The sequence below is a fragment of the Synchiropus splendidus genome, chromosome 1 (assembly GCF_027744825.2).
Source record: "Synchiropus splendidus isolate RoL2022-P1 chromosome 1, RoL_Sspl_1.0, whole genome shotgun sequence".
Lineage (NCBI taxonomy): Eukaryota > Metazoa > Chordata > Actinopteri > Syngnathiformes > Callionymidae > Synchiropus > Synchiropus splendidus.
The window spans coordinates 27,525,863-27,553,354 of NC_071334.1; the positions used below are offsets into that span (position 1 = coordinate 27,525,863).

At 42.6% G+C, this 27,492-nt stretch overlaps 1 protein-coding gene across 2 annotated transcripts in view; it reads right to left on the reverse strand.

The window, feature by feature from the left end:
* The window catches only part of ptprea (protein tyrosine phosphatase receptor type Ea), a 47,875-nt gene extending 20,659 nt beyond the window's left edge, over positions 1 to 27,216 (reverse strand). For both annotated transcript variants that reach the window (XM_053876227.1, XM_053876216.1), the window contains exons 1-2: positions 27,113 to 27,216; positions 5,279 to 5,432 (exon numbers count right to left, since the gene is read on the reverse strand). The gene's annotated coding sequence lies outside the window, so the exon portion shown is untranslated. The remainder of the gene's footprint in view (positions 1 to 5,278; positions 5,433 to 27,112) is intronic.
* Positions 27,217 to 27,492: the final 276 nt, after the last annotated feature.

The following is a 27,492-nucleotide window of genomic DNA, read 5'->3' on the forward strand; positions in this document are numbered from 1 at the left end:
GAAGAGAGAGCATGACAAAGGAATAGGAAATACAAAAAACATATACTGTACATATCTGGATTTAAGTAAATTGTCTTTTGAACATAGTATTGTAGGAAAAAAGTTGCGAGTGAAAGACATGAATGGATGCAAATACAGATCCCCGTTCAACAAAATTAAGGTGATGCATTCAGTTGTCTGCGTTGTGGTAATGAACTACAGTATAAGCCACAGATGTACAGTATCACATCAGAAAACAAAATGTGCTTGAAGAAAACATCACTGCAGAAGAATGATTAAAACATATGCCAGCACTGGTTGCACGCCAAGAATAATTCCATTTGTGGTCGATCATCATCAACAGGCGCACTGTCTGCACGGAGGACTTAGATCCCAGAGCGGGTATCATCATGTCCAGCAGACCCTCAAATACCCCCGAGTCCTGACAGTGATGAACACAAGAAGCATCCATCTTTCTCTCCTCCTGACACCTCTGGGATTTACATGGTCTCCTCGTTCAATTATTCAAAACCGGAGCAGCGGTTCTGTGGCATCCGAGCACTGTAATGTCCAGAATCAGAGGCATCGATCGACTGCGCAATGTTGAGCAGCTGCGCGGAAAAACACTAAATTTTCAACTCGCACTGTGCGATTATGGGTTCTCAGTGATGAGCAGATGTGAGAGACATGGAGGGGGCGAGGAGAAGAGGAGGAGGCAGCCATGAACACCTCCATCCCAGCAGCAGTTAGGAAATAATGGCTTTGCATAACAGGAGTACAGTCAGAATTTGACCAGCAAAGGCGTTATAGACTGTTTATATTAAGTAATTATTTATTAGTTGTTGAATGTTCAAAGCGTTAAGTAGAAGAGAAAATGCAGAACGCAAACTCAAAACAGGTCAATGTGGCAGCAGGATTCTCCGAAGGGACCTACATGTGTCCTCAGATAAAGTTCCAGGTTGATACTGTGAAGCAACTTCATTCATTCAGAATCACAACAGCTGACTCAGGCATACTTGATTTTTTTTTAGAAAGAATCACAGCCGCCAGGGGATAGGAGGCTCTTTTTCATTTCATTCAAATGGATAACGCAGCTCCAGAGGGAGGACAGGAATTTAGAGGGATTAAGACAAACTGCTGTGTCAGGGTCACGCATGTCATTCTTCCAGTTGCAGTGTGTTTGAGTGTTACAAGCAGAGCGTAGCCTGAATAAGGCAATAGCTCATTTAAGCTGCAGAGTTCGATTGCGTCACGTTCTCCTGGTTTACACGCAATGGAGAGAAATCAGGATTACTGTAATGCACCTCCGTGACAAGGGGTGGCGCTGGGAGCACTTCAGTCCTTCCAGTTCTGCTGCCAGCAGCTGCAGAACAGGCAAAGCTGACAGGTAGTGAGGAGACTTATATTGTATGTTGCACACAGTGATCGTGCTGACTGATCAACCAGACTAACTTAACCCAGATTCAGCACTTGGGAGCGACAGTTGACTGCATATCTCTGGATTAAACTTTAATAATTAATTAATTATTCAGGAGACTCTGTTGTCTTTGTATTGAACGGGTGATAGATGTTGAGTAACTGAAGCACAGAGTCTCTCACCCGACTAAATTCGCAACCATGCGAACTGGGCATGAGCCAAACATTTGGTAGCCGAATATATTCTGCCGAAAAGTGGAAAAAAAGCAACATTCGGCTTTGGTGAGAGACATCAAAGGACAACATGCAGCCTTCGCTTCTAGTCGACATCGTGATTGACAAGAATCTACTTTTGAACTCTTCTACCCTACCTGACTTACACTGAGTAAAATTTGGCGACACAATCCTCCACTTTCAGTGGTGAGAGCACCGACTGCCCGGCTGGGCAATGAACGGGAGCAGTTCGACACAAGTCGAAATGAAGTGTCACGTTTCCTCTTTATTTGATCATGTTTTTGTTGTCAAGTATTAAGTGCCGGTTCCATCCATCATCACGGCGACACTTCAGTGCTAGGTGTGAACAAAAGTCTGCATACAGTGTTGAAGTTTTCAGTCCTGCTGGAGAGCGAGAGTGTGCAACCAAACTATCTAGAGCCTATCTAGAGTTTTTGTTAATTGTCATTATTCTTATTTGAAAAGCAGAGTCTGAAAAATACAAAAATTGTCGACAATATTCAATCAACAAAAGATTAACTTTCTTTGACAAACATGTATGTAAATATGTATTCTGATATTCTGTATTATTTGGTGTTTGGCACTTAAAATTTTATTCAGCTTAGGTCTCAAAATTTCAATTTGCTGCATCCCTAATGCTAACAGTTGTTAACGTGGTGATAATGTCGTCTCCTAAAAACCAACAAATCACATCCCCTAATCTTCTTGTGAGAACAAATGCTAAAAACGCTTGTGTGTGTGAAAGCCACTGAAGAAAAACCTACTCATCTGCAGATTATCGTCATGGCGACACAGCTGAAGTCAGGTTTGTTATGTCCTCACCGTAGACATTGGCTTAGAGCAAGGTTACACACACGACTTCTCCATTGAATAGAAGGTTACTAGACATCATTAGACTAGGAGTTTGTTTACTTCCGCTGCATAGCTGAAGCTCAAGCAGCCGCACATCATCCAGTCCAGTCATAGTCGCGCAACTCTGCTACATGCTAGCTTAGTCCAGCTATTAACCACATTATCCAGGTGTTGTAGTCCGACTAAGAGAAATTCAAATTTTGCTCCAGTAGTCGAACTTGGCTGTTTACGTGTGTTTTAAGTCTGAACTTAGTCTGACTAATGCAATAATTCAGTTTTCATGTGAACGATACATGAGTGCGACAGGACGATGAATTGTTCTGAAGCAGATCAAGCCCAAGTGCAGCTTGACAGCTTCACATCACTAACCAAACACCTCTGGACTGACCTTTATCATCATGAATACCTGACTATTGCATCTACACAGACAAACGCCGTCGCGCTCAGCCACCAAAACAACTTTGTCTTTGAAAGACAGCTGAGCAGCAGGGGAGGGCAGCGGTGGAGAAACATGTGATGAGCACTGCTGCCGCCAAACAACAAGCCACTTGATTCTGCAAGAAGAGGAGGAGTTTGGGAGAAGAGTAACGCCACACGCTGAGAGGATGAGCAGTCAGGAAGAGTGATGCACCACTCGCACAGATTCTACAGAGAGGGACGAGGACTGCCATCAAATGAGTTCTGAGATACAAAGCAACCAGAGAAAAATCCACTATGGCGCTACCAACAAAAGGTTACAACCATTTTCAGGTGCAGGGACTCAAACAACAGTTGCCTGCTGGGCATAATTGTGTGCTTCAAATCCCAATTTAGCACATTTCTCTCAAGCCTCTTGAGCAGGATCACTCCCAGGAAATCACATTGCTTTGCTGATTACGACTGTGTAACGCTTTTGTTCATACCAGAATGGCACCATAGTGAGCGTCATTGTAACGTGAGCTCACACACACGCCGCACACACATCGGAGCAAGGCCTCTGGGAGAACTTTGGCCTTTCCGAGACACAACAGCACAACATCCTATCTGGAAGAAAAAGTGCGTTGAGCAGAGATGAGGCAGGATGCTAACCGCTCTTGACAGAGTCACAGGGGCATGACGGGCCAGCAGGGCAGGCCACACCAGATGATAGCCAGTGACATATTGTCAGCACATAAATCTGCCAAAGTCCACCGGCAAACAAAAGAGGTCAAAATAAAACCTCTTTAAAAGCCCAGAGGGAGGACAAGGACAACTGAAAATACAGATTTGTATTATGGATGAAGAAGTTTATCATGCATCAGTTAGTCGCAGCCACGGTAACAATAACTACTAAACAGGTCCTGTTTCACTGAACAAACATCTGTTTTCAGTGGTTTTACATTCAACATACTGTAAGTGACCTCTGCTTAAAGCGCTTTGCCCACTTTAGATAGAAGCGCTATGCGATGCACAACGCACCTCCTCAACTTCTCAATAGTGCTTTACTGATTTCATAAAAACACTAACAAATGTTAGAATAAGTTTAGCGTCCTCTACCCTAACATATTAGTCACAACAATCATCTTCATGCCTGTCCCTGAATGTCATGGTTGTCCTTCTCATCTCCCTTATTTCTTCTTCATCCAACAGGCAACATGCCTGTCTCTCCTCTCCACATGTCCAAACCATCTGAGTCTGACTTTGTCTGCAAATCTTGCCACACAAACTGTCCCTCTGATGAATTATCCTTGTCCCTCCCCATGAAAACCAAACCATTGTCAACTCTTCTAACTCTGCTTCTTGTCTCAGTGTCGGAGCTACAACCAGACATTATGGCAGGTCTCAATACTGTCCAAATGAGCTTCCCTTACAGGTGCCACTCTACTGTCACAGAGCACCTCTGAAAATCGTGTTGATCCATTCCTCCCGCCCCACATTCTTCACTCCCCTAAACCTCTAATAACTTTCTCCATAGAACACATGTATTGGAGTGCCTTCCATAGTGGTGTGATTAAATATTAAAAAAGATGAGAAAGTAGAAAGAGACTTTCCAACAATGACTTTGATGCGCCGCACATTAATTAAGAAATAAAAAGTCAGTAGTTGGAAGGGCTCAGGTCCATGGTTTTCTCCAGGATTTTCCTCCACCGTAAGGGGTCGCATTGAAAGACACATCAACGTGGTACATCTCCCCTGGTTCTCCTTAAGCTGGGCAAACACTGTGCAATTTACAATACATGGACACCTGAGCATCAGATCATGTAGTGTGAGAAAAGTCATGAGCCATGGACTGCAAGTAAAAAAAAAAAACTGTACATGCCCATCTTCGGGTGTGGGGGGTTAAATATTCTCTGATTTGGGAAAATGTGTTCCCCTGAGTGAAGAGGGAGGTAAAAAAGGAATGTAATTACTTCCTTCAAAAATGTATTTCCACCTTCAACATCTAAACCCAAAAACACAATCCTCTCATAAACACTGATTCGACCGCACTTGGAAAAAAGCCATCGTCTACAGATCTGCATGTGTGTGTTTCTGCAGTGTAAGCACAAGCTGACTCCAGCAGCTGCAATTTGATAGAGAGCATTTCCTTTTCTTTGCAGCCAGACTTCCTGTTCCCTACTGAATGTGGTGAGGAGAAGGGAAGCCACACTTCCACATACTCCTCTTGACAAAAGCCCCTGATAAGATATAAATGCTCAGTGCAACACAAACATGAACAGGGGCTGCCTTCCTTCCATCCCTGGATATGAAGCTTTGTTTGTCCATGCGTGCATCAGATCCAATATTTGAACAGCGTCTCAGTTTATTTCATCAATACCCCTGACGAAGCACACGGTACCTGACTGTTTGGTGATTCAAAATGTGTTGAAGTCCATAACAGCGAGCCACGGTGCTGACATGCCCTTTGGTCACATTGTTTTAAGCTGGTGATGTCTTCAAGAGGAACCCAGGTCCAGATGATGCCCGAAACAGAGCCTCCGTAGGTCACAAATCTGGGCAAGAGAAGAACAGACAGTGAAATTAAAAGGCTGAATAAAATAATTTGAGATTGCCATAGCACTCAGTGCAGCTGTCCTTCAGTTCAGAAGTATGAATACTGACAAAAATGAATTAATTTGAGGCTTTACATTTTAATTTTTCACTCCAGAATATGACCATTGTGAAGTTCAAGCAGAACATGTTCGCTTAAACATCAGGTAGTAAGTGATGAGTGAACTCTCGGCTGCATAACATACATTTTCTTAAACATACATTTCCTGGATGGAGTATCCTTCATTGTGGAAGTTTTGTTTAAGACAACACATGGCATAATGAGGTGCACCTCGAAATAGATGCATTGAAAAATTCAAGTTTATGCATGACCGTACCGTATAAGTCATCTGAATCCAGTAATTGTTTTTGTCAGTAACAATTATTCAAAATGAATCCAATAAAGACGCAGCCATATTACTAAAAACCCATCCCAGAATGATTAAATGTTTGAATCAAATTGGAAGGTTTCAGTTTCAGATTTTAAGATTATTTAAAACAAGTAGCACAGGACGACCAGACACAAATAACTGCATTCACTGAATAAAATAAATATACTTCAAGAGTGTCTCGCAATGTGATCTGAATAAAATAACTGCGAACCTTGTGCGGAGGGAAGCAATTGAAATGTGTCCCATTTGCTGCTCTGCTTTAATCGCCGCACACAGGCTATCCTCATCTAAAAGGAAAATTCCCTTTGAGTTACAGATCAGCTGGTGTTAAAAATATGCACGACACCCCAGATTTGTAGCCCACGTCCACGAATGAGCCTCTCTCTCTTTGTGTATGCGGTTATATATATGTCATGGAGCACTTTTTTTTCTGGAATTCCGAGCTGTTTGTTTTGGCACAAAAGCCCCTGCGCAGATTCCAGGTTGCTGCCATCTAATCTATAATCCCTGCCATTTCCCCTGGGAGGCCTACGAAGGAGGGAAGGGAAGCAGGGTCAGGCGTGAGAAAAAGGGGAACCTGAATTTATGGACCTGGAAATGCTGAGCTGCAGGGTAATAGTAATATTGATGGCTGAGGAAAAAAAAATCATGGTCGTGGCTACAAGCAGAAACCAAACAAGCGGCTAATGTCCACTTTAACTGCTTCATGACGGTTCAGACTGTGCATTTGACATTTGGAGGTACATGTTTTTCACCTGTCAGTAGCAGGGAGCATGCCGAGTCGTTGCTATGGTGACGCTTTCGTCTAGCCTTGCACAGTGGCAGTGTGGAGGAGGGTTCTTTTCCTCTGAATCTCTCTTTCTAAGCTGTGACATTAAATAAACGGGCAAGGCAGCCACTCCGCTTCACAAGTGTTAAATGAAAAATAAAAACTCATCAACATTCCCCAAATCTGCGGCTGTGCTTCAGGAATTTGGGGCATTTTTTCCCTGGCATTCCCAAAGTTCATGAATAAATAAGGTGAGGTGTGACGGCGGGAAAGCTGATCCAGCCAACTGCTGAATAATGTAGGCATTTTCCTGTAATGCAGTCGGATGCAGGAGGTCGTGATTGACGACATCCCAGGATAATACGGCAACAGTCAGTCGTCTGCCAAAATGCAGATTTGAGTTCATAATCTGCAGTGTGTGCACCAAAATATCATCAATCTCTTAACAGAAAACACTGGAAAACAACACAGGAAGAGAATTAAATGACCAAAAGGAAGAATTGACAATGGTATCATTCCTAGAATTGGCATCAATAATGTTCAGTTATTGAATGTTGAATGACCATTTGTCTTCTTTTTGTGAATTTCATAAAATGAAATAACAATGAAAACAACCCTCAGGGCAGCTCTGGCTACAAATGTAGCTTAGCTTCGCTGGCGTAATGAGATATGAACAGATAATGGTCTCTGAGGACGGCTCCAGGTCTCTTGAAAAGGGATAAATATAAAGATAAACATAAGCCATTATTATTATGATCATCATTATTATAGGGATTCGATTGGCCTCGCAAAAGATAGCGCAGCATTCATTCTGTCTTCCCAAGTAAAAAGTGAAAACTACACATTTTCTCCCATTTTCAATGTCAACAATGACAAGATGATACAAAGACGTGATACAAAACCGCCGGCTCATATTGCAAGGCGTCAGCCGGAGATCACAGACTCACACACACTGAGGTGCTTCGTGGACAGCGGAGCATGAACGTATTGCCAAAAGATTAAACAGTCGCCAGTAAAGGCACTTTCCTCAGACTTTAAAAGGCAGCATGTCTAACTGAAGATATCAGATCAATTTGGCTCCAAAAATAGAGATAGTCACGTCATGTCAAACTATAAGCTGCTGCTTCGCTAGAATGCTAATGGAGGTGCTAGTGGCGGAACAAGTCTGCAGTGAATACCACTGTAATACGAATTGTAGCTTTAAAAACCAATACACTTCATGTCAAAGTTATACACACAGCATTCCCCACACACCTCTGTGCAGCCTCCAAAACAAGGCAAAACTAACACCTTTGCCAGCAGCCAAACGTACCAGGGCGGGGAATCATGTTGAAGCCGATTATGTTCATTAGAATATGATATTGCCCCACATCAATCGCAGACTCTAAACCAAACCATTATCAAGACTGTCGCCCAAACTACAAAGCGCCGCAGGAAACCACATGAACTGTATATTTTTCAAATCTGCAGCCGCTCTGATTCCATTTCGCTCCCCAGGCTCACATCTTGCATGGAAACAGAGGAAGAAATTTATTTAATAAAAACAGATGAGTAAAGAAAAATCTAAAACAGAAGGGAAAAGAAAAAAATGCTACATACACGCAGCGAAGCCACAACAAGGCTTAAGTGTAGACATATTGGTCAGCAAAGTAATAAAGTTTCAAGTATCATAACTCGGTTATATCACGTAATAACTTGACTCAGTGAGACAACACAAGAGGATTTAGAGCTCAAGAATCAATACCAGTCTAATGAAATATGTCAGCCAGCCACACGAAGACGAAGACTTCCAAAGACAAAGTTGGCACACATGCACACTTGGAACCTTCAGCCACCTCGAGGTTGCGGTCAATCAGATTAGAGCATCACACCAAGATCTGAAAGTGCTCCAACACAAATCCATTTATAGAGATAAGCTTCGAGGGCAACACTTGGCTCACACACAAAGAGACCAAAACACACATCACACACGTCTCCTTCGGCCCAGTACAACACCATGTTAACAGCTGTCCTCGGTGACCTGCCACTGTGTGCCATTTGTAGAGACACAACACCCTTTGACAAGTTCAAAACACAAATCGTAATTGTCTGTTCAATGTCCATACCTGTATTAAATTGAAGAGCTTATTAAAAATGCAATGCATATTAATGACTGCAAAAATGCAGCAAACATTCACGGCGGAATGCGACACAGACACAACCCAGGACTAAGTCACATGGTTTTCAAGAAAAACTAACTTATGTGCTGACATGCAGCTAATGCCATTTAAAATGGTTCTGCTATTGATATTTCTGATCAGCTGAAACAGGAAAGGAGTCCTGGGCATGAGCCATCTAGCCAGGGCGGCATTTTTATCTTCGAAAATACAAAAAAAATAAATGTTGTTTGATGCGAAACTACTCCATTGGGATATGAGATGTGATGGCAGAGATGCAAAAAGTAGAGCTCCATATCATTTTAGGCACCGAAGATGTGGCAGGCATTTAAACAAGCCAGGCTGCAAATATGGAGCCGACTTTAAACCAGCAACACCTATAGCTTCAATCTGAGCCTTGGAGTAAGAGACTGAAAGCCGCCTTGTGGTAGTGGAGACAAACGTGGCTGTAGTTACTAAGTAGGAGAGTAAAAGAGGGCAAGAGAGGGCTTCTTGTTCATATCAGGGGATACATAGTCAGGCTACTGCATCTCACCTATCTTCACATCCTCATTCCCCTCCACTTTCTCCACCACCCCATCACTCTATCATCAGCAAAACTCATCGATATACTCTCACCCTTTGTCACTCCCACTGGACACCTCATCACTGTCTCACTCACTTCCTCACACAGTACCCCACTCCTCCAGGAATCTGTCATGTAGTGCTACAAAGAGACAGTGTGGCCCATGTAAAAAAAAAGTGGTTAATCCAGTTCTCATTCATGACTTCACTGTTTGACCTAAACCCTGAGTTCATTATGGAAGGAGTAATATGCAGAGACACATAATTCACCCTTCCATCTCACACTCTGACACACTTCCCCCCACACTGCCGCTGAGCCTTCACTTCCTTCCCTCACATCAACTCCCTAAGCTTCCCAAGCTATACGCCTGGGAGCAGCTCAGACAGAACAGAGTTGGGATTAAACAAGTCCCCAGTGGAGGATTCCCATCCACACTTGAACTGAGGCGCGAACCCCACTGAGTAAATATTCATGACAGAATGAAACAGTGAGTAGGAGGAGTGTCCAAATAAAAGATGAAACAGGCCCAGACCCACACAATCTAAGAGAAGACACATTGGAATTGTAAGTCTATCTGTCCGTCTCTGGCAGCAGCCCTGGGCTGCATGTCTGGGAGCCAAGCAAACCATCAGCGCCTCTTCTGAGAATAGCCAAGTCAAGAAAAACACTGAAGAAATTACACTTTGGTTTCAAAGAAATGACATGACACTGTTAAACCACGTAGAGTAGTTGGTGTACCACTTGCATAATATTCTAAATTTGCGGCAGATTTCAGCATCAGAATCTTCTGCTTCTCCTCATCAGACTGCTGTGCATTTCTTAAATCCCTGCATGGGTTTTAACAACATCAGGAAACTTCTTGTCGCTTGGTGATTAAATAAAACGTCATTTCTGCCTGAGAAGGCAAGATTTTTCCAGGGTTTACGCCTACTTTATCATCATCTGGGCCCTTAAAACGCAGTGGCCGTCTGGTCTTGCCAACTCTTGCCAATTGGTGCGGCATCTGCCTGGCTCTCTCTCTTCACTGTCATTGCTCTCACACTCTTCCTGAGGATCTGAGGAATAGAATTGCTGCGCGACATAAAGATGGCCTCCGCTACAAGAAGATTGCCAACACTCTGAAACAGAGCTGCAGCACGTTGGCCAAGACCATACAGCGGCGTAAGAGGACAGGTTCACGAGTGCACACTAGTGGTGGGAATGTCCAGATCTGGGGCTGCATGAGAGCAGCTGGCACCAATGGGTTCTGTGTCTTGGAAACTGAGCTGTAGGGCAGTATTTCCTCATAATGATGACCCAAACACACCTCCAGGATGACCACTCCCTTGCTAAAGAAGCTAAGGGCAAAGTGACAGACTGGCCAAGCATGTCTCCAGACCAAAAGGTGGAGGAGCGCAAGGTCTCAGACTGTGAGAGGAGGAGGATTACAGTGGTTACATGTGAAGCTCTGATGAACTCCACAGGGTTTAGGCATCAGAAATGTTGATCAGACAATGACGGATATTCTCTTTTTAACCTCCACATTTGAGCTCATGGTGCATTTAGTCATCTTGGCTCAGACCTAATGTTCTGACTGTGTTTGGGTGGATAACATGACTCATATTCATGAATAAAACAACAAAAGCAACACTACCAGGGGAAGTGTCTACATGTCTCTGCTATTATATGCAGCTGACTCAGAATACTTGTTGTCCAGAAGCAGGAAGCAGCTTAGATCATTTCCTGTGCGTGTGGACTCAAAGCAGCAGTTAAACACCAGAGCTTCTCAAATTGGACAGCACTTTCAGAACTGGTTAGAATATGGTTAGGACACGCTAAAAGGAAGGAACGGCATCTCTTGCAAACCTTTAATGAGAAAAAAAAAAGATAGACACAGAAAAGAAATAGTTAAGCCACAAGCAATAGCCAGGCATTTCCTGTCATGTGGGACTCTTCTAAATACCCAAACACAGATGTCCCGATTTGTCCAAATGTCAAGTGTGTTGCAGGTCAAATTCTGGTTGGATTCACACATTTAAGATGAAGAAATTTAGTGAAAAAAACTGAGATTGAAATGAAAAATGCATGCATGAAAACGCTTGATGATGAGGAAAGAGTGGTAAGAGAGACGGAGTGTGAAAATGTGAAAAGCAACTACAGCCACATGGGAACTGAGGGGAGATGTGTTGGGCATAGACAGGGAGTTTCGAGCAATGTGGTCAATAGTGATGTGGTGTGAAAGATGGGGTGGAGGGGAGGGACAGAGCGGCTGATGACTAAAAAACAGAAGTGAGAAAGAAGCCAAAAAACATTCTTCAGAGTAATATATGACTTTTTGTGCACAGTTGCGTAGGCAAGTGAATTGAAAAGCAATGGACTGAACACACCAGACCCTGGACAATCCACCTGCAAGCAATAGTGTTCATGCTGAACGCTGACGCCTAACACGCGTTGGCAACTTGTACAGGCACGAAAAAGCAACACAACAGTGTGGATTTCTCAGAGCGTCTGTCTACCACCCAAGGCTGCATGTCCTGTCTGTCTGAATAATCTTGTCCCAGAGCTGAGAATTTTCACACGTTGTTAAGACGGCCCTGAGTGCCGGCTTCTCATGTGAGCTCTCGACTGGCAATACGGCCAGATTTGGCACAGCCTTGTCGCGCCACTGACCTTGAAATGAAGAGATTAACAGTTTCCCAAACCCCATCATGGAGCATTTCACATGTAGCAACCATCATGTTCATTCCCTTTTACAGCAACAGACATTTCTGTCAAAATTGTCACTGTCATAAATATTTTCTTGCAAATTTGTTGCAATTTTTTTAACCCCAAGATTCCAGCTTCTCTACATTCCTGTGTGAAGAGTTTTGAGGAGCGTGAGGCCACTCCTCCCTGACCTTCCATGTACAGCAGACAAACACCCACACTCACTCCAGAGAGGAACACAGACGGACGAGTGGGAGAAAAAATACTACTTGGATGACTCATCAGCAGTTCAGGAGGAGGTGGGTTGTGAGCTATCATTGTGTAGGGATTACTTGCGGAATTGCTACAGATGATGTAGAATCTGCATGACAAGCAGTTTGAGACTTGAAGATAACAACTTCTCATTTCATTTTAATTAAATTCTCCTTGTTTGTGCCATCGGTTCACATCTACGCCGATAATGGCAAGAAACATTTGTGTCGCGGCGGCAAGTCAGCACTTCTTTGAACATCAACTCAGCATTTCATAAAACATGGGTGGCGCAGCCACTTCATGGGTACTCAGCAAATACAATGATGGTTGACCCCGAGAAGAAGGTCAGAACGGTTTGCCAAAGCAAGGAGCCAAAAATAAGATGACCCGGGTGTGGAGGAGGCAAGTCGAACTCAATTTAGCTTCTCACTGTAATGTCGATTCTGGATCTGAACGGTGCTTCCAAATGCATTAGATCATTATTACCGTGAAGACTGAAACACAGTAAGCGTCAGGACTTGGAGTATTTACACAATGACGTCCTGTGCAGCATGACGCCGAGGTCGTCCACGCCTCAAATAAACTTTTCTGGGCGGCAGAGACGTCCCTCATCAAAGGCCTCCCATCAGATGTAATCTGCTCATCAGTCACCGGGGAACTTGCACCCTCGCCCGCGGGATCCTCCCAGGAAACCTTCATGTAAATACTACAGTATACAGTACATACACAGCCAGACATTCAACATCAGAGTCACTGGAGTCTGGAACCAGAAGAAAAAAAGCGATCCACTGGGTTGAACAGTCACAATCACATGCTCATGGTCTGATGAACAGTTGCCAGTCTGGTTGTCCCCGGGACGGTCCAGGACGTTCCCCAGAGTTCAGGAAATGACATTTATTTAAGACTGAAAAAAATCTATATCAGGCTTCAGGATCATAGCTCACATTTTTCTCTATAGTAACTGGTGAAAATATATTTATTATCATGAACATTTTCATTTATTCATTGAGCCTTTTCATCATTCAGGTTTCCTGTTTCTTCTTTTTTTTCCACTTTTTTGTGTTTCCATTGGTCTACAAATATAGCTATATTTGTTGTACATATTTTCTGTAATAAATGCATTTGTTTTTTTTCCATTTACTGCTTTTATTAAAAGTTAAGTATTAACGTTTGTTCCAAAGAATTATAATGACTCACGATTTAATTTTCTAGGATTGTTTCATAACAGTGCAAAATTCCTGTGCAGGAAATGACGAGTCGTGACACGTCACACGCCCCTGCAGCAGATTGACGGAGCACCAAGCTCCCCATTGATTTTTCCCTGGGATGTCCCAATAGTGTCGAATGGAGTTCACACTACTATTGAACAGGATTTCACCACTATTCTGTGACTGTGTCTCCAAAACTGATGCTTGTGTAGAAGTGGACAGCAGATGTGTTTATGTGTTATACACTAAATTATTGACCTTTCCATTCCTGACACATGGTTAAAAGCCTGATTAAGCTTCGCCATCATCATCACCAATCCTTGTGGCCACACAATAGCCGGCGGCTGGGCATTTATTTTAGGACATCATGCAGCTTTATCTTCCGTTTACGGCGTCAGCCCTTTGTTCTTCATTAAACATTGACCATTTTAGCGCTTTAAACGCTGACTTTAAAGGGATGCTTTCACACATTACAAGAGTTTCACAGTCGGCAGGATGAAAGGTCATGAATGAATGAATGTGAAAGAGGATGACAATGATGTTTTTGAGAAATGTTGCTTTAAAACTAAGCCTGACAGACTTCATGGAGTCTTCTTTGCTATATTGACCATTGACATATTTTTCTGAGAGATGAGGAAGTGCGTTTTTCACAGTGAGGAAGCGGGACATCCATTTTCATAAAGACACAAGTAGGGTGTACCAAGCATTTGGCGTCCGAATATTGCAAAAAAGAAGCATTCACCAAAGCCGAATAGTGGTGTGAGATCAAACACCGTGCACAGCAGCCTTAATGGTGATTTTCGCTTCTAATGAACAGCACGATGTAACAGAACGAGTTGTTTAAATACAAAATAGCACGGCAACACCATTCTCCACTTTCAGCGGTGGCAACACCGACTCCCCGGTTCGCTGCCCAGTCAGCTGGTGACCAACCTGGAGTGGTTCCACACAAGTGTATTTCACACGTTTCCTCTTTATTTGATCATTTCTTTGTTGTGCATGGTGTCAAGCATTAAGTGCGTTATATGACTGTTGTCGTGGCGATGCCTCAGTGCGATGTGTGATCCAAAGTCTGCAGTGTTGAAGTATTCAGTTCTTTATAAAGTATTGGAGAGCGAGAATAGAATTGCAGTTTGCACTGAGTGTTCAACCAAACTATCTAGAGCCTTTGGTTTACTTCATCAGCCTATTGTTTGTGGGAAATTGTGCTTTTTAAATTAGTATTTTTATTATTATTTATTACTATTATTTGAAAGGGAAAGCCATCTAAACATTAACTTTCTCTACCAAACATGTAAATATGTTGTTGGCAACTTACACAACATTAAAAAAAAGTTTTATCTCAAATTTTCACACGTTTTTCTTTCTTCTTGACAATGTTGCAGAAACCCTTTTTGAACTGCCTACATGCAGAGCCGCATCCGGCTTCTGTAATCCAACTCAAGGACACATTGTTCAATTTATGGCCTTCAGCAAATTCACTGAGAGGAAACATTAACTGAAAAGAAAATAGTCACAGGCAACAGTCACATTTTTACTGCCCACCTGGTATAATGTCATCAGTCTGTTAGGTTAAAGTTACTACCTTGATTATGAAATGTCTAGGACCGGGTCTACCACCCAAACATACTGACGCAAGCTAGATGAACATTCTATAGAAAGCTGGAACCCAGTTCTGTTTAGGGAAAAAAAAAACATCCAACAAACATTTAAAATCACGACTGACATTAAAGGGCTAAATTTAAACATGGCCAACAGGTATCGTACACAAGTAATCCCAACACTCTGTAGACTATTATAAAGACTTGTTGTTTCCTGTGGCAAAAGCAAATCCAGAGTGTGGGTTACCGGCAGATGGCACCACTTGTTTCACATCCCAAGTCACTTTTGGCTGAAGCAGTTTTAAAGCAGAACCAAAATAGAACCAAAAAAAAAGAGCTCTGAGCCCCAGTGCTATAAGTCCTGCAGCGTTACAGTGGAGACAAGGCTTTTCTTTTTTTTCTTCTTGTAACCCTTAGATAACATGAATGTAAGTTTCTCTCTTAATGGTTGTTCTTTTGTTTCAAACATCATTTAAAGCTCCACACCAATGGTGTGCCTCACACCAATTATAATGTGTGAACAACCAAAACAAAACGTGTTGTACTTCACCGGAGACAGACTTTTCCATTAGTGCAGTAACAGTGTCTGAAGTTCGATTCCTGGAATACAGGCACAATGAAATGGGCGCAGGACGTCACATTGTTCTACAGATCAGTGTAGACCATGAGATGGCTCAAGAGTATTTCCCCATTGGATCACTCGCAAGGGATGAAAACACCCAACAGCAGCTCTGACTGGAGGAGATTAGAAGCAGACTCTCATTGGTCTAGAGCTTACTGAACACTCTGCCAAGTTCACAGCTGTGTGATGAATTTCACACGCGTCTTCTTGTCCACTTCCACTTCCTCTTGCAGCAAACAAAGAGCAAAAGGAGCCTCTTGTATTGCACAAGGAAGCGGAGCACTGTTTTGCCATTCACGTGGTGGTCGCACGAAACGCACGGATGAGCAAACACCCCCCCCCCCGCGGGGCCTCCGGCATGTTCAACGCAGACATGCAATTATCATGTTTGTCAGCTACACCAGTCTCAAGTGGGAATCTTTTCAGGGATACATACCTTTATTGCAGGAGAATCCCAGCGCGGTAGGATCGTGATACCAGATATAATCTATCATCTTCTCAAAATAAGGACGAGATGCCACGTCAGCCTCCTCTTAAGGTCAGGATAATGGATAATCCTAATCCTGAGGGGGGTTCGCAGCAGATTACTGGTCTCACTGCTACAGAGAGGGCTAAAACAATGGCACTTTTGTTGACCAACAGAAAGCGACAGAGATGCACATGAACAAAAGGCTGAATAGAGGAGAATGTAGAACTGTTGGGCGAGTCCCAGAATTCATTTGAATATCAACATCATCATGAGCATATCTGAAATATAAGGCAGGTCACGCACACACACACACACACACACACACACATATATATATATATATATATATATATATATATATATGGACCAATTTATTTTCTTCATACAATGCTTAATAAGGACGTTATATGTAACATTAACATGCGCTGGGACTTTTTCGCTGAGTAATCAGTTTTGTAACACAACGGTGGAAGGGACTTTGCAGTCACATGGGGGTTTGTGGCATTTACAGTAAACACGCCGCACGGAGGAATTTCTGTGAGAGGGAGTGGGGGGAGAATAATAGACCTCAAACCAGCCAGTGTGCCGTGACCTGTCCTTGTCCCACAGAAACAACTGACATCAGAGCCTCCGGCGATCAGAAACCAAGGCAGGTGCATTACCTTCAGTTCAGTTTTATTACCACACGTCTTGCTGTGCGTGTGTGTGTGTGTGTGTGTGTGACAAAAGCACAACACTGCATCACATTAATGATATTCCAAGCCTATTAGAGCTAATCAATTAAGAAGGAGAATGTTTTACTGCAATTAAAGTGGTTAAGCGAACGACAGTAATTTAGCATGGGTGTAACCACGGCGCTTCAGGCGTCCTCAGCCACCCCTGTATCCACATCATCATCACAGCAAGCAGCATCAGTGAGAGACACATCACAACAGCACATGATGGTTGCTATGCTCACAGCTCCTTTTTATGCTTTTTATGTTTGATGAACGAATGTACGTTTGTACAGCCAGCAACTAGACCAAAATGTGAACAATGTTTTTAATATAAAAACAAGGCATTTTTGACCGGTTAACCACGACTTAAGACAGACATCTACTAGAACCGTTCCTGCACTGCCACGTCATCTTCCCAAACCAACAAATGTTTTGGAAGCCACTGTTGAGATCTGATCACGAGCCCTCCTTCTCTCCAAAAGTCCGTCGTCAGGTCAAAGTTTTGGACAATACAGACTCATTGTTCTTCGCCAGCTCTGAGCCGACATCAGTGTGCTGAGCACTATAAGTCCTGTGGCTTTACAGTAGGAAGAAGGCTTTTCTCTTTGAGTAAAAAGAAGGGTTGTCAATAAATAGTCAACTATATAGCATAAATGCACCATCTTATACCCTTTAGATAACATTCATTCATATCTCCCTTAATGGTTGTTTTTTGTTTCAAACATCCTTTCGAGCTCCACACTCTGTGCCTCACACTAGAAGAGCAATCTAAAAATAGCACCAAATCTACCATTACTAATACACACATGCAGTCGGTGAGTGTTTTTAAGGACCCCAGAAAGAAAAAAACAGCCACCCATCCACCACTTGTGATCTGAGGAAGCCTAATTGGAAGCATGCAAATGAAAGACGTGTGAAAAAAAATCCTCTTTATCGAGAAGGAGGGGGAGGTTACGCTGACAGACGCTTGCAGTGTTTCATCTTACTCAATTGTGTTCGGGTGCAACGGTAGTTGGACACCCAGAGCAGCAGCCTCTCCCTTTCAGTTATCGCTTCATGTCTCCTCTACTGTCTTTGCTCTTACAGAATCCTACAGAATCTCTTACAGAATCCTACAGTGATGGGGCTGAACATGTGCCGCCAGCAGGACGGAGAAAACAATCAGATGGAGCTGCTGGAGTTCTGGCTGTTGCGCAGGTCACAGTCACACACCGCGCTACACCAACTGGTGCAGTCACACGTGAAAGAGAGCATCGCTGGCAGAGATGAAACAGGAGTCCAAGTGGTCTTCACTAATGATTTTCTGCAGAGTGACTGAGGGCGTGTGCCTGGCTAACTGAGCGGCTCACTGACCTCTGCTGCAGCACAGATGCTCCACATGATAGTAAAGTGATGCCGAGGAACCACAGACACTGTTGGATTGACTAAAAGCTGTTGCTCATAAACCACGGCAGCAATAGGAAAGTAAAAACAACCGACACTGAACTTTGACGGTCAAACTCACCATTATCACCCAGCAGATTGGTGTGAATTACACCACTTTACTTGTTGCGCTGTATCAATAAAAATACATATTTAAACAACAACGAACAAGCCCCAGGTGTTGTGTGGTTTTCTAAAGCACAAGTGTGATTGACACAAGTAAACAAATTGTAAAAAGACATGAATAACGTTCGGAAATCCTCCAGGGAACTATGTCTGCTGTCATTAAAAATAGATCACATATTGTGTATTTGCCTTCTGTTAAGCTGCAGACTCTGAGGTTTTTATGAAGAACCACCCACAGTCTGCGATATGAGCGACGGCAAATGTAAGATCTTCAGCCTCGGGACAAACCATGATTGTCATTACCGTGATCTCTACCCTGTTGCCACAAATTTCAGTTTTCCAGGAGCAGCAGCAGGGGAAACTGGAGTCTTTGATGGCCTGTGATTTCTCCTCCTTGAGGTCTGACACACAATAGTCTGAGTGTGTGAGATGAAAACTGCAACACTGAGTGGGCAGATGCCAGAGAATATTTCTTTATCTGCAAATGCAGCCTTGAGGCTTTTCCAGCATGTTCATTTATAGGGGACAAGAAATGAAACACAACCTAAAAGAAAAAAAAAAATTATATATATGTATATATATATATATATATATATATATATGTATATATATATATATTTTTTTTTTTTTTTTTTTGTCTTTCATTTGTGTGAACGCAGTGAAGACTTGCTTTATTTTAGCGTTGTTCATGACAGCCGTGGCCCCACAAAGCCCTTCTCTAACCTCAGTCTTCTACCTTGAAAGTTGTCACTTTGGAGGAGAGGGTTTTGACAGTTCCTGAACTTGTGATAACAGAAACACTAGTTTTGAATCATGAGAGGTAAATCTCTCTCCAATCAGCAGCGGTCCATCTCTTCTTACAGTCAGCCGGAATGCGCAACTTAAGTTCAGCAAGCAGCAGACTTCAGTCACTATGATGTGTCTTTCAGGATTTTTCAGTGGCAATGGCAAAAACTGTCATGTTCATGTCCACTTCCATGATGCTATATGTGTTACTTGTTTCTATGTTTTTGTTTGATCATGAGAGATTTGATCTTAAAAAGGAGATGATTTTCCAGATGGCGTAGAGGCTCTCATTTAAGCAGTGGTGGCATGCCACAGTTGTTAACATGTAGTGGAAACACAGGCAAGATCTTACTCGAAACACGCCTGTATAACCCAAGGATCATGGGCTTCATCAGGCACTGTTATGGTTGATGTTGTATTTTATTCATGGTACATTAGCAATTGCAAAAAGCTCACAACTAAAACTCCCAAATCCCAAAATGGACTGCAACCATTCAGTTGATATCAATGTGGTGGTTGGATTGACAAAGTGAAGAGTCACCACTATTACAAGATAACACCAGTGATACTAATAAAAAATGTCTTGAAAGAAAACCCCCTCATCACTTATTTGTTCATTTCCGTCGCTTACACAAAAACCACCCGAAACTACCAGCCTCTTCCGTACAATCTGCCATCAGTATGTCGTTGCTCCATCTTGACAGGCGATCAACAGCACTAATAATGATAAACAAATGCGGCGTCGCTGTGAGCCAACAGTGTGGATCTGCCTGCGTACACAAAGGCATTTTGCCATATTTCAATTCAGCGTTATTGTCAACAATGGGCTTTCCTATTGGGAAAACATACTGCACGACCAAATGCTGTGGTGACTAGAATAACACTGGGAAATAAAGTGGATGGAAGACATTTGAGATCTTCATTCCAGCCCAGTAATCACTGCTAGGCATGAATTTTCACATACAAAGCTAGCTAGATATCATAGTCGTGGTTTTGTTGTTTTCATTTCCATGTTAGCTTGTGGGTTTTTTGGGTAGAAAGCACAAGCGGAATTTATTGAAAAAATTGAAAAGCTGTATGGCGATACTGGTATATACCGCTGAGAAAATAAAGAGCAGAAAGCGAAAGATAGAAGTTGAAATTATTCATGAGAAAGTAGTAAATGAATGCTTTATTGGATTTGGTTGTTGGCAGTAGTTAGGTGTGCAGTGCATTGTCACAAAAGCACAGTTTCAGGTAAAAGTCCCTGTAGGACCACAGAGAACAATGACAGGGACGAGAAATCCTACATTCTGCAACTTTGTCTGAAATTATATTCTTGGTAGCATCAACTACACATGCTGCAGAAGGCAGCCCAGAACACGCACTCACGGTGACCACACCTGTGCAGCATCCCGTACTTTCAACAGGACGTGAAGTGTGCGTGGTTGACTTCAACAACTGACCACGTGTACAGACCCTGCGGTGACTGTGTCACCATTATTTCCTCTTTCATAACTTAAGCATTTCACTTCTTTTCTACACACACGCAATCACACTGTTCAAACCATAAAATCTAACACTGCATAAGAACCTGCAATAAAAATGTTACGAGTCATCGGTTGCTGACTGACTGTACAGAATACGATGTACCAAAACAGGACAATTTAAAGCTTACTTAACATGTTGACAGTTAATGCAGATTATCACACTATGTGTTTACAAGGCTTGAAGTCAATGTTCTACAGCGATTAATGGTTTTTCACAGAACAATGGCTTTTCTTCTTACTGCTGAATATGCTGTACATTATGAATTTATGCATCATTTAATCTCATTTGATCATAATATGTATAATATGTATGTTTGTGTTGGTCATATACTATCACTTGATTTATTGCTCATGCTCGGTGAATAATGCTGACAACTAATTCTGCCTCCAAAGAAATTTTGAATGGCAGTCACAAAATTAAATTACAATAATAACAAAAATGTTTTTTTTTCCAAATCCTTCAGCCCGAACGGGCGGTGACGTAGAGACATGGCGCCTTCTGCAAAATGTGTGGAGGTATGTCAGATATGAATCAGAATATTCACTATTAATATTACTTTTGTTGAAAAATAAATCTAAAACTTTATTCGAGGCTTTATAGATGTATTATTAAAATCTTAACCACATTTGCTATTCGGTATTCAGAATTGAGTTTAATTTTTATTTGGCTTCCACCACAAATCATTTCGGTGGATCCCTAAAGGTTAATATAAAAAGATCCACGACTTCACGACCACCAGCCACAACAACACTCTAGCGTTATCCCCACCCTCCAGTGGTCACACTCCGACATACTGAAAGTGAAAATGCATCTTCAGTCAGACAATGTTAGACCATGTTGACAATCTAGAGCTGAAGTGAGGTCTCACTTGAAACATTTATTGACACTTGTGGAGTAACAATGTTTTCCAATTTGTAGCTGCTGTTGTGAAGCAATCTGAGCGAATTCATGTTAAAGATGTATCTGTAAACTCTACAAAACTAGACTGAAATGTTACAAAATAGGGTAAGTAAGGAACTGTACGCCAACCTTTACACAGTTGTGTAATGTGTTCAAAAGATGCTGGGCCTTTGAGAATTAGGTTCAATAACTACACATAGAAGTGTGATCTTTTCTGTTCAAAATAGTTAAGTTTGCATTTTCATTTGACCCTTATTGAGTGTTTTAGTGCACTAAAATCCAGTTACAATGAAGTTGATAAAAGCAAATAGTCATATCTTTTTATTGAGCTAACATGTTCATTGAAGGCCATCTTTCACATACAGAAGTGGTTTGGTGGAACTGAGCAGATTCTTGCTAACTAGCCTCAAAAATGCATGTAAAATTGTGATAAAATCAAAATTGTGATTTCATATCATATTTAATTTTTTTTTCCATAAGTTCCACTCCTACTACTTCACACTTTTATTTATTCCTTGTAGTACAGCATATCGCACTCATAGCCCCATGTTACCATCCCACTTCTAACACCATTTATGAAGGACAGTTTCAGCCACCTCAGGCTTGTGACTGGCATCACCGATATATATTGTCATTTTACAATGTCCATACCTGAACATCACTACTCCCTCTGCCTGCTGTAGGTCAAGTGCTGTGTGTGGATTTGAACATTGCTGACTGCTATCTCAAACTTTCAAGTAAGTAACATTGAGTGGAGCAACATTTTGGCCTTAAATGTTGCTGTACGCACTGTGGATTTATTCATGTGCATTTTACCACTGCGACAATGGCCAACTGTTCTACTCATTCGATCCTCAGCCTAAAACAGTTGTTGTCATTGAAGCCATGTAGGTCACCTGTGTGTGCTGACTAAACATTGTTAGGTCATGTGTGTGCTGTCCCGGGTTTCGAAGAGTTTCTACAAAGAATTCAGTTTCAAACCACAACCAGTATCTGTGTGTTGTCCGGGAACATGACGGTGTGACATTTCATGTTCTGGAAAACCCACAAATGGCTAACCTAAACCATCCTAAACATTCAGCCACACAACGTGGAGCAAAGAGCGCTGCATGTATTTGCTTTGTGTTTAATAAAATCCGGTCAAGCATTAATCTCAACAGGCCGCCGCCCTGATTTCCAGTCGGCTAAATCTAGGTTACCATATTTCATCCAAAAAAATGAGTTCAATTCAACAAGTATCACATCTGTCAACGAGCAGCTGATGTTAAGCGTGTGATCCCGTGGACTGTTGTGCTTTTCCAGCTCGCACAGACAGAGGCACTTAGATCCTGAGAGGTTTTAAACAATGTTTGGCTCTTCAGAGGCCCATAAAACTACCGTGAGGTCAACAACTCAAACTCTCAGAGCTTTTAATAAAAGGAGGTTTGCCGTGTTCTCTGTAAGAGCGACTGACAGAAATACAATGGAGGAAAAATGTGTCGCCTGGAGGGCGGAATACACCTTTATTACTTTTGGGCGGGCAAGGTGGAGCGGTGACATCATTCACTCTGGTGTGTTTTTTCAAAACTATGTTGTGTTTCAGACACGTGTGGATAAGAGTCGCAGCGGTGATGCACCAAATGTGCACATAAACAAGATTCTCATTTTTAAAAGGGCAGTCTTCATCGAAAAAATGGTGAAAGAAGAAACGTGTTAAAGTAAATCCATGCTAGAACATTGTGTTTAATAAATATATTCAGTTGAAGATGCTTGCAGTCAGACGAATATCCACGTATACAAGAGCAAAGATGGTTTAACAGATGGTCAGCGCGATGTAAAGAATCTGAGGCGCAGATGTTGCAGTGCTTAGGCAGGAAGTGAGTCGTAAACAAACAATAATCTGACTGGAAAAGAGTCTCCATCCTGTGTCAGAAGTGGGTCTGTTCTCAGGCTGCGATGTGACTCGGTGGCACACACATCATCAAGTGGAGGTGTGAGTGCTGCAGGTAGCAGTGTGCACAGCTGCAGACCCACACAGGGCTTCATGTCTTCCTGTCGCCCGGACACACCCTCCCAGTGTTACTGCGCTCCCACCTCAGCGGGAAACTTTCCAGGTCCAACCAGCGTCTCCGGCAGGAAGTAGGACACTGCGCACATGTGGTTCTGCTTTTCCTGCTGCTGGTGAGGCACCGCAGCAGTCAGAGTTCACTTCTGTTTGAATGCAACTTTGAATTCTCTCTGCTCACCAGCATCACTCGCTATGAAGATATAAATACATGTGAAACAAGATGATGTCTCAGCATGAGTTCAGAGGGAAACTCCTCAGAATATTCTCAAGAATTTGTTTTTGTTTCATTTCTTTTTTGTGTTTTTCACGACCAAAAAAGTCCATCCTTCCTATAAACTAACTGAAGCTCCTATGCCAGTGTAGAGCTGTTCGCATCCCTGAAACCAAATGTGATTTAAAATACATCCATTTTTCCAGTTTCATTCATTTCCATCTGATCAGTGGTTGAATAAAAACAAAAAGATTTAGAATTGGCGCCGCTAATAAAAGAAGGCTGCAGGCTCAGTATTCTATTGCAACCTCTACAAGCACAAACAGGCTGACATGATTGCAACACGGTGGAGTTTGCAGCACTGCAGGTAATAACAGGCTACACAAAAGCTGCTCGTGTCTCCACATTACTGCCATCGTCCATAGATGTGAAGACCGGGGGCCATTAGTGTGCAGTTGGAAGGGAGGGCCGACTCCTGCCGCTACAGCTGGTGAGACTGAAGAACTGAAGGTGGGCGAGGAAGTGCAACTGTCGCGGGTTGAGGTTCTAACCTGCAAGCTGTCTGACTGCGCAGGTACTTCCACCCACAAACAAGTCAGAGTCGAACAGCAAGAGATAAAAACGCACCGTAACAGTGAGATGGAGAACTCACTGCTATGTCAGCTCAAGGGTGGAGGTGGAAGCAGAAGTAATAAACATTTGAGCGCCACCAAAAGCAGAACTCAAACACTCACCATGACAATAAAAAATAGAAAAATAACAGTTTGGGGGGTGTTGTTGAATCATTAAAGGCAACATTTGAATATCATATTTAATTATTTAAGTAATGTATAAAGCAGAGGTTTGAAGAAAAACTATGCACCTAAATGCTGTATATTGACTGTAAAATAAGAACAGAAAACACCACATTAACCTGCAATATAACAGCAAATTAAAGGAGCTTGAGGAATATTTGTATGATTCATCTGACTAGAAAACTAAGACGAGATGATCTAAAATGATAGAGTAGCGTGATGTTGCTCTTCAAGACCGCTCCTCGACTCTAAATCAAGTGTGGGGTTGATAGTCCTCTGAATCAGCAAGGCCAACAGCCATCACCTCCAGTCAAGCAGGATAAATGCTGGGAACAGATCAGCCTGTCAGGAGAGGCAGACGGCGGAAACAACTTCATTACTTTCTGCATCTTAACGCCATCTCATTTGTTCAGACCGCTTGTATACTGGTTGTGTCTCCATGTGCTCTCAGGGCCATAACAACACGGATGGAATTGCATGGAACTTCAGAAATGAATTTGCGTCAAGACCGATAACTCGAGCAGACGCGTGAAATGGAAAGAATTATGCTACTAAGTGTGAAACTGAGGTGGGACAAGCACAACAAAGTCATGACAGGCTCCAGCTGCACTCAGAAGCGCAGGTTTTTTCCGTGTTGAATGTAAAAGCTCTAAGGTTGTGAAGTCAAAGATGGTGAGACAACTGCAATTTGTCGTACACCAACTACAAAACACAACACCATCTGCATTACAGTCTGTTTTCGCTCCTCCCCAAAAAACTCCTGAACCATCTTTCAACTGCAAAATCCACTTCCATCTCGGTGGCTGTCATAGAACCAAAACACATGCAACTTTGTAACTGATCAAAGGGCAACGGAATAGACAATTACAGTGTAATGCATCACTAAGTGGAATTTTAGAAAGTGCATGGTGCTTCGCTCATTCTACACCTGCCACATAGGGATTCTATGATGCCCCTGATCACACTCGCTAATATAAGTTACTGAAGCATCATTCATGATGCAGACAGCATGCGCCTATCAAGTTCATAAAAGCCATCCAAATGGATCATAAATCCACGGAGCAAACTGGCCTCATATTATCCATCCATTTAGCTCGGCTCATTTGCCATTGGGTCGCAGAGGCAGCAATCCACGCAAGAGACCCAGACTCTCAAGTTCAGATGCCACATCACTCAGCACCTCATTTCCATCCACAATGTGATAACTCTGTTATTGTGTGACTTTTGAACACTCACACAGGAACATTGCTGCATTCAAGTGGTGTCGGAACATTTCAATTCCTGAGTTGGAAATCTTCTTCAGAAGCCCAAGAGCAAAGTCAGGTTCAGGGTTCTCCCCAGCACTTCAGCAGCAAAGAGCCCCCCTCTATCAACTTGTATCAGAGTGTGGCTCACAATGTCAACGTTCCCTCACCATCAGTGGAGGCAGACTCCACCCTTTAAGGAGGCCAGTGGATGATGTACAATACACAGCCACTGCCCTCGGAAAAAAAATCTTGATGAACAGCAAGACAGCCACATGGAAGCTGTCTTATAAAGTCATTTTCTCTGTGTTGTCCTGAACACAGCACTGCCCTTTGACAAGTCCTTCAAAAGAAGTAGCAGATCTGGATCGCCACTAAAATATTCATTTGAGTTATTGTTTGTCTTTGACCGACAGACAGGCAGACTGAGCATCAGGTTTTAAGGCAAGGCTAAAGTAGAGCCCAACCTACCCCCAAAAAGTAGTAACCATGTCCCCTATTGAAGCACCAAGAAACAGTGCTCTTCATGACCTCACAAGAGGTCACCATTTGGTGAACACATCAGACCTTCTCTTGATTCAAAACCATTGACCTCCAGGTACTGACCACTGCAGATGTGTGTTGTAGCTCAAGTATGAGAACAGGAAAGCAGAAGACACGGCATGTGAAACGTTTTACTTCACATTAAAACACCCTCCATCTTGCCATCAAACGCCAAGACATCACCTGCTAAACACTGCCAGCTCATTTCGACAGAGGTGTGAGGTCAATCTGCAGACCTCCAGTCAAAGCGACCAACAAGGATACGGTGGAGAATGTTGGGTGGTAACGATCGGAAATTGAAGCGCGATTGTGGGTGTGATGGTTTTTATAAAGCAGAGAACTCCAGACGTTTGAACCATCAACACTCATTGACGCATGGACTCCGGCTGTCAGAATGAGAAAGGTGACGCTGTAAACAGCACATGTTCGTGTGTCTTCTCATTAAGAAAAGGGTTCACGAGCGGTACAGTAAATGCGCCGGAGAACATGTGGCCACGCCGCGCGTAAAACGGACAGGTAGCGCGGCGTCACAATTCTCCAATCCGAGCGACGGTGTGAGAGACATATGGCCACAGCGAGATGATAAATCGGATTTCTGGACTCACCTCGACGCCTTCAACAGTGCATCCTGAGGAAAGGTTGTGTTGGAAAGGCGAGGCGGTTAGTCGGCGCTGTCACCGGGAAGGAGGAGTTTCCACCGACGGCACAGGATCACAGAGGACCCGGGTCCTTTGGCGTCAATGGTGGATGAGGGGAGCCACCGTGTGGCCACAATATGTACTACCACCAGAGCTTTGTTTCACATTACTTTCACATTTGTTTCCATTATATTATATTATATTATATTATATTATATTATATTATATTATATTATATTATATTATATTATATTATATTATATTATATTATATTATATTATATTATATTATATTATATTATATTATATTATATTATATTATATTATATTATAATGCAATTGAATAAT